This window comes from Oncorhynchus gorbuscha, linkage group LG14 (assembly GCF_021184085.1).
Source record: "Oncorhynchus gorbuscha isolate QuinsamMale2020 ecotype Even-year linkage group LG14, OgorEven_v1.0, whole genome shotgun sequence".
Taxonomy (NCBI): Eukaryota; Metazoa; Chordata; class Actinopteri; order Salmoniformes; family Salmonidae; genus Oncorhynchus; species Oncorhynchus gorbuscha.
In genome coordinates this window covers 27,638,040-27,650,535 of record NC_060186.1, presented here as the reverse complement: position 1 = coordinate 27,650,535, position 12,496 = coordinate 27,638,040, and positions in this window count along the sequence as shown.

Here is a 12,496-nt window from a genome sequence, read left to right as displayed (position 1 = left end):
GGACAAATGTAAGTGCCAATAACCCTAAGGTTCTGAAGAACCCTTGTTGAACCCCTCATTTTTAGAGTGTGGCCGTTTGTTAACCATTGAACATTTTTGAAAGGTTCCTGTCTGTGTAAGTGGGCATTCCCTCTCTCGCGTGAGCATGCTTTCCCACGTGAGCTCATGGTTCCTCCATAATATCTCACACAAGAGAGGCAACAGCTGGCTCAGAAGTATTTTTGTTTTTACTATGATCCCCATTAGCTGTTGCGAAGGCAGCAGCTACTTTTCCTGGGGTTCACACAAAACAATAAACATGACATATTACAGAACATTTATAGACAAAAACAGCTCAAGGACAGAACTACATATATTTAAAAACGAAACACAGCCTACATATTAATACGTACACACAAAATATCTAGGTAAAATCGGGAAGAGGTGTTGCCTCACTTTTTTAAAACCAGGTTTGCTGTTCATTTGAGCAATATGAGATGGAAGGGAGTTCCATGCAATAATGGCTCTATATAATACTTTACACTATTTTGAATTTGTTCTGGATTTGGGGACTGTGAAAAGACCCCTGGTGGCATGTCTGGTGGGGTAAGTGTGTGCATCAGAGCTGTGTGTAAGTTGACTATGCAAACAATTTGGAATTTTCAATATATTAATGTTTCTTGTAAAAAATAAGAAGTGATGCAGTCAGTCTCTCAACAACTCTTAAAAACTTCTTATGGCTGCAATCCCGTTAACGGGATCGATATGACAACAGCCAGTGAAAGTGCAGGGCGCCAAATTCAAAACAACAGAAATCTCATAATTAAAATTCCTCAAACATACATGTATCTTATACTGTTTTAAAGGTAATCTTGTTGTTAATCCCTCCACAGTGTCCGATTTCAAATAGGCTTAATAGGGAAAGCACCACAAACGACTATGTTAGGTCACCAACAACTCACAGAAAAACATAGCCATTTTTCCAGCCAAAGAGAGGAGTCACAAAAAGCACAAATATAGATAAAATTAATCACTAACAGATGACACTCATAGGACTTAATGTTACACAATACATGTATGTTTTGTTTGATAAAGTTAATATTTATATAAAAAAATCTGAGTTTATATTGGCGCGTTACGTTCACTAGTTCCAAAAACATCCAGTGATTTTGCATAGCCACATCGATTCAACAGAAATACTCATCATAAATGTAGATAAAAATACAAGTTATTCACATGGAATTATAGATATACCTCTCCTTAATGCAACCGCTGTGTCTGATTTTTTTTTTTACTTCCGGAAAAAGCAAACCATGCAATAATCTGAGAACGGCGCTCAGAAAACAAATAAAATTATCCCCCATGTTGGAGTCAACAGAAATCAGAAATAACATTGTAACTATTCCCTTACCTTTGATGTTCTTCATCAGAATGCACTCCCAGGAATCCTAATTCCACAATAAATGTTTGATTTGTTCGATAATGTCCATTATTTATGTCCAAGTAGCTACTTTTGTTAGGGCGTTAGGTACACAGATCCAAATGCTCGTGCAGGTCCAGCATAACTTCGGACAAAAACTTCAAAAAGTTATAGTACAGGTCTTAGAAACATTTCAAACTATGTATAGAATCAATCATTAGGATGTTTTTATCATAAATCTTCAATAACGTTCCAACCGGAGAATTCCTTTGTCTGTAGAGAAGCTATGGAACACAGGTCTTTATCATGTGAAATGCACGTGACCCGGACCTGGCTCTCTTCCAGACTCCTGACTCATTCAGCTCCCATTCAGCCCCACAACACAGTAGAAGCCGTATTCAAGTTTCTAAAGACGGTTGACATGTAAGTCGCTCTGGATAAGAGCGTCTGCTAAATGACTTAAATGTAAATGTAAATGTAGTGGAAGCCCTAGGAAGTGCAACTTGATCCATATCCCACTGTGTATTCAATAGGGGTTGGGTTGAAAATTGACCAACCTCAGATTTCCCACTTCCTGTTTGGATTTCTTCTCATGTTTTTGCCTGCCATATGAGTTCTGTTATACTCACAGACATCATTCAAACAGTTTTAGAAACTTCGGAGTGTTTTCTATCCAATACTAATAATTATATGCATATATTAGCATTTGGGACTGAGTAGGTAGGCAGTTAACTCTTGGCACTATTTTTCATCCAAAAGTGAAAATGCTGACCCCTATCTGAGGAGCAGGCCATATACTCTAGGCACCTTTCACCATTACAACAACAGGGGAGGTTAGCATTTTGGGGGTATGATATTTGTATACAACAAATTTGTAGAGTCACAAGCTTGATGTAGTCATTGCATGCAATGAAAATAACCTCAAATTAAATCTGACAGTCTGCACTTTTACCTCATAGTCATTGTTTGATTTCAAATCCAAACTTTTGGAGATTAGAGACAAAATAAAAATAAAGGGCGATGTATATGTTTTGACCATGACAGTTTACAATCTAAGGTAACACCAAGTCATTTAGTCTACTCAACATGTTTAACAGCCACACCATTCATTACCAGATTCAGCTGATGTCTAGGGCTTAGGGAATTATTGTTCCAAATACAATGCTCTTAGTTTTAGAGATGACCAGGACCCGTTTATTACTGGCCACCCATTCCAAAACTGACTGCAACTCATTGTTAAGGGTTTCAGTGACTTCATTAGCTGTGGATGGTGACACGTATATGGTTGAATCTTCAGCAAACATGGGCACACAGACTTTGTTTAACAATGCCAGTGGCAGGTCATTGGTAAAAATAGAAAAGAGTAGTGGGTCTATAGAGCTGCCCTGCGGTACACCACGCCCTATATGTTTGACATTAGAGAAGCTTACATTAAACAAAACCCTCTGAGTTCTATTAGATAGATAGCTCTGAATCCACAACATGGCAAGGGTTGAAAAACCATAACACATACGTTTTCTCAACGACAGGATATGATCAATAATATCGAAGGCTGCACTAAAATCTTACAGTACAGCTCCCATAATCTTCTAATTATTAATTTATTTCAACCAATCATCAGCCATGTGTGTCAGTGCAGTACATGTTGAGTGCCCTTCTCTATTAGCATGCTGAAAGTCTGTTGTCAATTTGTTTACAGAGAAATAGCATTGTATTTTGTCAAACACAATGGTATCCAACAGTTTGCTTAGAGCTGCCAGCAAGCTGAAAGGTCTGCTGTTAGAACCAGTTAAGGCTGCTTTACCACTCTTGGGTAGTGGAACTACTTTGGCTTCCCTCCAGGTCTGAAGACAAACACCTTCCTCTAGACTCAGATTAAATACATGACAGATAGGAGTGGCAATAGAGTCAGCTACCATCCTCAGTAGCTTTCAATCTATAGTAAATTGTCTATGCCAGGACGTTTGTCACTATTGATGGATTACAATATTTTTTCCACCTCTTCCACACTAACACAATTTAAACTTACAATGCTTTTATTTCATTATTAGTTATTTTTATGCATGAACATGATGGCTCACTGTTCATTGTTGGCATTTCCTTCCTAAATTTGCCCACTTTGCCAGTGAAGTATTCATAAAAATAGTGAACATCAAATGGTTTTGTGATGAATGAGCCCTCTGTTACACAATACATGTATGTTTTGTTCAATTAAGTTCATATTTATATAAAAAAGTCTCAGTATACATTGGCGCGTTATGTTCAGTAGTTCCAAAACATCTGGTGATTTTGCAGAAAGCAACATCAATTTACATAAATACTCATAATAAACATTGCTAAAAGATACAACTGTTAAGCATGGAACTTCAGATACACTTCTCCTTAATGCAACCGCTGTGTCAGATTTTAAAAAAGCTCTACAGAAAAAGCCCACCATGCAATAATCCGAGTACAGCGCTCAGAGACCAAAACAACCCAAACAGATATCCATATTGTGTAGTCAACAAAAGTCAGAAATAGCATCATGAATATTCACTTACCTTTGATGATCTTCATCAGAATGCACTCCCAGGAATCCCAGTTCCACAATAAATGTTTGTTTTGTTCCATAATGTCCATCATGTATGTCCAAATACCTCCTTTATTTGTGAGTTTAGCCCAGTAATCCAAATTCATGATGCACAAGCAGACGGAAAGTCAAAAAGTTCCGTTACAGTCCGTAGAAACATGTCAAACGATATATAGAATCAATCTTTAGGATGTTTTTAACATAAATCTTCAATAATATTCCAACCGGAGAATTCCTTTGTCTGTAGAAATGCAATGGAAAGCACGTGAACGTTTGATCTATTCTGTCACGTGAACGCGCGTGGTCAGCTCATGCCTCTCTGGCAGACCTCTGACTCATTCCCCTCTCATTCGCCCACACTTCACACGAGAAGCATCAAACAAGGTTCTAAAGACTGTTGACATCTAGTGGAAGCCGTAGGAAGTGCAATATGAAGTGCAATAGACACTGTGTATTCAACTTCCTGGTTGGATTGTCTTCTCAGGTTTTTGCCTGCCATATGAGTTCTGTTATACTCACAGACATCATTCAAACAGTTTTAGAAACTTCAGAATGTTTTCTATCCAAATATAATAATAACATGCATATCTTAGCTTCTGGGACTGAGTAGCAGGCAGTTTACTCTGGGCACCTTATTCATCCAAGCTACTCAATACTGCCCCCAGCCATAAGAAGTTAAGATACGGCTAGCACTATGTCAGATCGAAAACGCACTGAGTGGTACATCCCTGCCCAGCTACGTGTTGGAAGAGGAGGTGTGTGATGATTTGAAAGCCATAAGAATCTCTTCAATGGTGCATAGCCCCTACTCCAAATTGACAATTATAGCCTGTGAACAATATGATAGTTCAAATGCTACAAAATCAGTTAGTTCATATGCATTTTCCAAAGCCTGCAAGGGTGTGAACTATTTTTTGCCCGTCTTTAGCTTTAAGTGGGGAGATTATCATATATTCCTGGCCATGATGAAAAAGCTGGACAATCTATCCTTAAGACATACCCAGGGTCTACAGGCACGATGTTTGATCTATCCATGGAATGAAAACTTACAGAACGTGGAATGTGCGAGACATCTAGCGAGCCAGAAAGGCTGTCTTGACGACGGTGAATTGGAAACGGATCGATGTCAGGACTAACCCTATAGCCGGCCCCTTTATCTGTAAGAAAGGAATAGTAAAATTGTTTGTACTAATTATAGCATGTTTTAAAAGATCTGTACTAAATATTAAGAATTAAATAAAGGGTTACAGCGGACAGCCCCCCACAACAAGGATACCTGAAGCATTATGGACTCTAACTATGAACGACTTCAGTAACTAATATATATATATATATATATATATATATATATATATATATATATATATATATATATATATATATATATATATATATATATATATATATATAGTTAATATATTAATCTATCTGAAATTTATTTAAAATTTTGTCTCACCTTTAACGCCTGGAATATCATGCTCTCTCTCTCTCTTGTGTGTCTCAGAAAAAAGTATTTCAGGAAAGACGGGTGTGTGTGCGTGTGCTTGTGCATTCGGGCGTGTATGTGTGTGTGTTTAAAAAAACAATTAGTTTTTCGAGGGTGTGTGTCTGCATAGGGTGTTTGAAACCAGGTAGGCACTTTCATGTCATTAGCACATAAGCCTCTCAAATCTGAATTTATTTCCCCCCTAGAAGATGTGGGGGCTCAAAAGTCAAACCCCCACAGCCAGAATATAATCGGTCTAGACAACCCCTAAGGTTTAAAAATAATGCTATTTCTAATCAACACCGGTACTAACGGTTCATTATGGATACTGGGTGTCACCAAAAACAGCAGGTGTTATATCCTGTCACGAGTCCGTTCGAGGGTGGCTTCCCTTCCCGGTCGGCGGTCGTCGTCACCGGCCTATTAGCTGCCACTGGTTGTCTTTCCTCCCCCTCCTTGTATGTTTATTGGTAGCACCTGTTTGTGATGATTAGTTGGGCTTCTTTAGACAGCCGGCCCGCCTGTTTCTTGTGCGGGATTAATTATTGTAACCTTCGGCTCTGTAGTAGAGGAAAGTGTTTGTTCCTGGTCGTGTATTTTTAGTTGTACATTTTTCATTCCCCGTGTTTGGGGCCGTTATTATTGTGAGCACCCTTGGTTGGTGCATTAAAGAGCACAGCATTGCACTCTCTGTCTCCTGCGTCTGACTCCACACCCACGACACCCGGAGCATTACAGAATCTCGCACCAAAAGATTGAATGGAGTCAGCAGGAGCAGTAGCCAACCCTCTCCCATCGATGGAGGAACGGGTTCTCCACCACACCACCGTCCTCCATCGGGTCGTGTTCTGGAGTGGGCGAACACAGTCTGGAATGGCCCAGACTCAGCGCGGGAGCACTACCCAGAGTTTTCCCGCCGCTGTGGGAGAACGACTATTTCATCTCAGGCAGGAGAGGAGGAGTGCCCAGGATTATGCGCTGGAGTTCCGGTCCTTGGCAGCAGGATCTGGGTGGAACGACACGGCCCTTATTGACCACTACAGGTGTAGTATCCGGGAGGACATCCGCAGGGAGTTAGCGTGTCGGGACACCGCTCTTTCACTGGATAAGCTGATTGACATGTCCATTCGACTGGACAATCTGCTGGCTGCCCGCGGGCGTTCGGAGAGGGTCCTGTGCGTTCCAACACCCAGCCCCTCCGCTCCCATTCCGATGGAGTTGGGAGGAGCTGTTCCGAGGGGTACCGGAGGAGGAGGCATTCCCTGCACCAACTGTGGTCGGAGAGGACACACGGCCGATCGGTGCTGGGGGGGGTCCGTCTGGGAGTAGAGATGGCAGGCAGAACGCTTCTCGATCACCCCAGGTGATTCAGCATCAAACTCACCCAGAACCCCTTGTTGGCCACTTGTTTGTCTTAACCTTTTTCGTTCACTTTTTTCCATCTTCCTAGCATAGGGCGCTAGTCGATTCAGGCGCAGCTGGGGACTTTATGGATCGCCGACTCGCCCTTAAGTTAGGGGTTCCGCTGGTACCGATAGATTCTCCTTTTCCCGTGCACTCCCTAGATAGCCGGCCATTAGGGTCAGGGATGGTCAGAGAGACCACGGTCCCACTGGGCATGGTGACGCAGGGGAATCATAGGGAGCATATCAGTCTTTTTATTATTGATTCGCCTGCGTTGCCAGTGGTGCTGGGGATTCCCTGGCTGGCCCGGCACAATCCTAAAATTCTGTGGAGACAGGGGGTTCTCCAGGGGTGGTCAGAGGAGTGTTCTGGAAGGTGTTTGGGAGTTTCCATCGGTGCCACGTCGGTGGAAAGTCCAGACCAGGGTTCCACGGTGTGCATTCCCCCCGAGTATGCCGATTTGGCAGTCGCTTTTACTTTACTGAATAATTGGCCGACTCCGACCACAATAAAGGAGGTGCAGCGGTTTTTGGGTTTTGCCAACTACTTACGGAGGTTAATCCAGGGTTTGGCCAGATAGCGGCTCCCATTACCTCACTGCTGAAGGGGGGCCCGGTGCAGTTGCAGTGGTCAGCAGAGGCGGACGGAGCTTTCAACAAGTTGAAGGCGCTGTTCACTGATGCGCCCGTGTTGGCACATGCGGACCCCTCTCTAGCATTCATAGTGGAGGTGGACGCGTCCGAGGCTGGGGTGGGTGCCGTGCTATGACAGCGCTCGGGTACGCCACCAAAACTCCGCCCCTGCGCTTTTTTCTCAAGGAAGCTCAGCCCAGCGGAGCGTAACTATGATGTGGGGGACCGAGAGTTGCTAGCGGTGGTTAGAGCTCTGAAGGTGTGGAGACACTGGCTTGAGGGGGCTAAGCACCCCTTTCTCATCTGGACCGACCACCAGAATCTGGAGTATATTCGGGCAGCTAGGAGCCTTAACCCACGTCAGGCAAGGTGGGCCATATTCTTCACCCGGTTCCGGTTTACATTGTCGTATAGACCGGGCTCCCAGAACGTAAAGGCTGACGCACTGTCCCGCCTTTACGACACGGAGGATGGGTCCAACGAACCTACTCCCATTCTTCCTGCCTCAAAACTGGTAGCACCAGTGGTATGGGAGGTGGACTCGGACATCGAGCGGGCGTTACGGGCGGAACCCGCGCCTCCTCAGTGTCCGGCGGGGCGAACCGATTCGGTGGGCTCACGTCCTACCCTCCTCGGGTCACCCTGGGGTGACGAGGACAGTGGGGAGCCTTCGGAGGAGGTATTGGTGGCCTACTTTGGCTAAGGACGTTAAGGGTTATGTCTCCTCCTGTTCGGTGTGCGCCCAGAGTAAGGCTCCTAGGCACCTTCCTAGAGGGAAGTTACAACCCCTACCCGTTCCACCAAGGCCATGGTCACATCTATCCGTAGATTTCCTGACCGATCTTCCGCCGTCTCAGGGGAACACCACGGTTCTAGTGATTGTGGATCGGTTCTTTAAGTCCTGCCGTCTCCTCCCGTTGCCCGGTATCCCTACAGCCCTACAGACTGCGGAGGCGTTATTCACCCATGATGGGGGGGGGTACTGTCACGAGTCCGACCGAGGGTGGTTTCCCTTCCCAGTTGGGTGGCGCTCGGTGGTTGTCGTCACCGGCCTATTAGCTGCCACTGATAGTCTTTCCTCCCCCTACTTGTATACTTGTATGTTTATTGGTAGCACCTGTTGGTGAATGATTAGTGTGTCTTTATTAGACAGCCGGCCCACCTGGTTGTTGTGCGGGATTAATGATTGCAACCTTCGGCTCTAATGTAGAGGAACGTGTTTGTTCCTGGTCGTGAAATTTCAGTTGTGCCTTTCTCATTCCCCGTGTTTGGGGCCGTTATTATTGTGAGCACCCTGTGGTGCATTGGTGCATTAAAAGAGCACAGCCTTGCACTCTCTGTCTCCTGCGTCTGACTCCACACCCACGACACCCGGAGCATTACAATTAAGAAAGATCTCACCATGAACTCCTTAAAAAAGTTTACATGACATCTACGTTTACATCATGCTTTCACGTCGTGTACACGTGACATTTACGGGTCACGTGTTAGTTAGTGTCTGTTTAGTTTATTATTAAAGATCTCACCATAAACCCCTGATAAACAGACATCTACATATTTATGATTTTGTTTCAAATAAAATCATTGCCAGAGTAATCCAATTTCATGTGTCTATTTAGCTAAAATAGGCCTATCACCTCAATACAACATTTATTGATTTGCAGCCAGCCAACATTACTGTGTAGATATGCCTATTTCTCTAATCAACACGTTCACAAGGGCTTCTTTGTTGGAGGATGCACTATTCAGAAATAAGACATAGCCTAGGTCTCTAGTGGCACATTCAAAACCACTCGGAACTCTGCAATCTCTGACTTCGGACGTCAGTGCATTCAAGACAACTGGGAAGTCGGGAAAAAAACTAGCTAAAACTGGGAAAAATAGTTTTGAATGGCCATCCAACTCAGAATTCCAAATCAGAAACTCTGGCATCTTTCTCTGACCTGAAAATCACTGATATTATGATTTGACCTCATTTTTTCCAGTACCGGTGTAACAGAAACAATCTTTCACGTTTCAGGTATGACCCAGATGCAGACAGTGTCAAAGAAACAAACATTTTTTTCTAATAAAGGGGCAGGCAAACGACAAACGACAGGTCAAACGACAGGTCAAAGGCAGGCAGTGGTCAGTAATCCAGAGAAGGTGGGGCAAGGTATAAAACGTCAGGCAGGGTCAGGGCAGGCAGAAGGGTCAAAACCGGGAAGGACTAGGAAACAGGAGCAAGGAACAGACAGGCGCAGGGGAACAACCACTCATAGGTTTCACAAACAAAATTAACTGGCAACCGACAAACAGAAAACACAGGTATAAATACACAGGGGATAATGGGGAAGATGGGCGACATCTGGAGGGGGATTAAGACAAGCACAAAGGCAGGTGAAACAGATCGGGGTGTGACACAATCACTGTCACCAAGCAATCCTTAGGCTATACATTTCTGTGGATATGTTTTATTGTTAAAAGCAGGCCTTGAATTGAGGAGGTATGTGAGGGTATAGGCCTAACCCTTGTTATTTAGACAGGCAAAAAGCATATGCTACCCCTTGTTTGCTTAGCCTTAGAAAAAACAAAGGTCCAGATTATACAAAGCGATCTAGGCTATAACAATGAATAACTCCGCATAGATTATTTCCGCATAGTCTACTAGCCCATCAAAGGTCTTGCTCAACATCACAGAACGAATGTGGTTGTTTTATTAAATGCCCCCTAATTTAGAATATTAGTGGTAGGCTATGCATACAGCAAAAGACCAAAAAGATGGAATCGGTATGGGTCTATCCATAGACCAAACAGCTATACAGATACACTTTTTTATTTAGGAGAATCACATTGAATCAGGCTATTGATTTCAGTACAGTTGTGTTCTTACACATAAGCTTAGCATTAACGCAACCGAAAACATCCCAGCCTATTTTGATTACAGATCATTATGAAGCCTGAGCATTTCAGCAGTTTGTCATTGACTTAGCCCACAATCGCCCACAATCGCCCACAATCGCCTACAGATTTGGTACAAATGAAGATCTGTGTTAAATCTGGATTTGACAAATAGCCTGACTAGGATCCTTTGACTTTTCCCCATGTTATATTTGTTCCCAATTAGGCTAAATGTAGTCCTATTAATACGCTTTTAATGTTTCCCTATTAATTTGCATAAGCTAACCATTGCAATTAATGACATTTATCTTCTGGTTTTATGAATAAATAGGCATCGGTGTCAAGACCCGGTTACGAACTCGGGTCTCCGGTGTGATTAACAGTCACTTAGCAAACTAGCCACTAATCAAAAACAAATAAACGAGAACAAAAACAGAGTACCACAAGAGAGTCCAACTAGAGCAACAAATGTTCACAGTATCGCTGGGGCTGGGTGCTAACATTCAAACACAGAGCAAAGAACTGAGGAAAACTAAGGGTTTAAATACATTCAAGGGAAACGAGGCACAGGTGCAAATAATAACTGGAAACGAGGGAAAACAAAAGGGTCAAAAAGCACAATAGGGGCATCTAGTGGCCAAAACCGGAACAATCCTGACCAAATCCTGACAATCGGGGAATAAAAAATTAATAATTAAATAACACACAGTAATGTTACCTACCTTACAGATCACAAAGTCAGCTAATTTCCACTCCTTTCATATGCAAATAAATTTGATTCATACACTGGCTTGTCTGGCTGGCATGTTTTCATTTTAAAACGGGCCTGCCCTTATCTACACGGAAATAATATATCAGTAGTCCTCTATTATGATTTTTTTTTAAATCATAACTTATCAGTACACCCTTGTGGTTGAAAATATATCTATTTTATGTCCTAGGGTACAACAATGAACAATGTAGAACTAGCAAATACCATCAAGGGATAAGTTCAAATGTACAATAATTGTCACAATTTACTAGGAGTGGTGGGTGGAATCAGGCGCAGAGAGCAGGGTTCAGTAGAGTGTCAATTTATTCTCCGGCGCACAAAAACGGTCACGCCAACACACAGGGCGCATACAATTGACCAGCCCAAACAAGGACCAAAATAGTCCGGAGAATACACACACGGAAAACCACCATCCAACAGAGTAACAAAAAACAATCCCCCACAAAACAAGGGCGGGACAACCTACTATATATAAGGACGCTAATTAAACTAAAATACACACAGGTGAAACTAATAAGACAAAACCAACAGACAAACGAAAAAGGTATCGTAGTGGCTAGTAGGACGGTGACGACGACCGCCGAGCACCGCCTGAACAGGCAGGGGAGCCAACTTCGGCGGAAGTCGTGACAATAATGAACACCTTGTGAAACAGTTGTTGAAACCAATCTGGCAATATTTAAGATTTAAATATAAATGTTGGTATTTTTTTGTACGTGTGTCAATTTACTTTCACAGCTTTGTTGTACACTCACATGGCAATCAAAAACTGAAATACTGAATTCTGGTGTGTGTAATAGAGAGGAGGTGGGTGCTGTGTGAGTGGGAGGTTTAGCCTGTCACTTGTTCTCAACAGGCTGTCAGTCTCTGAAGGGGGACTCAAAGAGGGAGACTGCGAAGTCCAGGCACTGATGCTCTCTTTATTCCAAGTGTTTGCAGTGCTAGTCTTTGTATCTGTATATCTCACATTATGTGCCCAGTATGATAGTTTTCTTGCTCTTTCAAATAATGACAACATGACAATAACAATAGCTGTAGATACCTGTCTGTAATTTGTGTGAGAAACTCCAGGTTGGTGTCATACACCCTAACAGTACCTACCTGGAAGTGGAGGTTACTTAACGTGACCCAGTAGTTGGCCTTGAAATTTGGAGAAACCCCTGGGCCAGTGTTGCTACTGCTGATAGCATGGCGATGCCGCCCACCACGAGGAGACAAATGCAAGTAGTTATCATCTGAGATTTTTATATTCACCTTTAACGGATGGTGACCCCAGTTAGGAACAAAAGAGCAGCAAGGTTTCCCAGATCTCACCCTCGTTTTGTCCTTCTTCCAAGCCAAGTCATTCACCCGG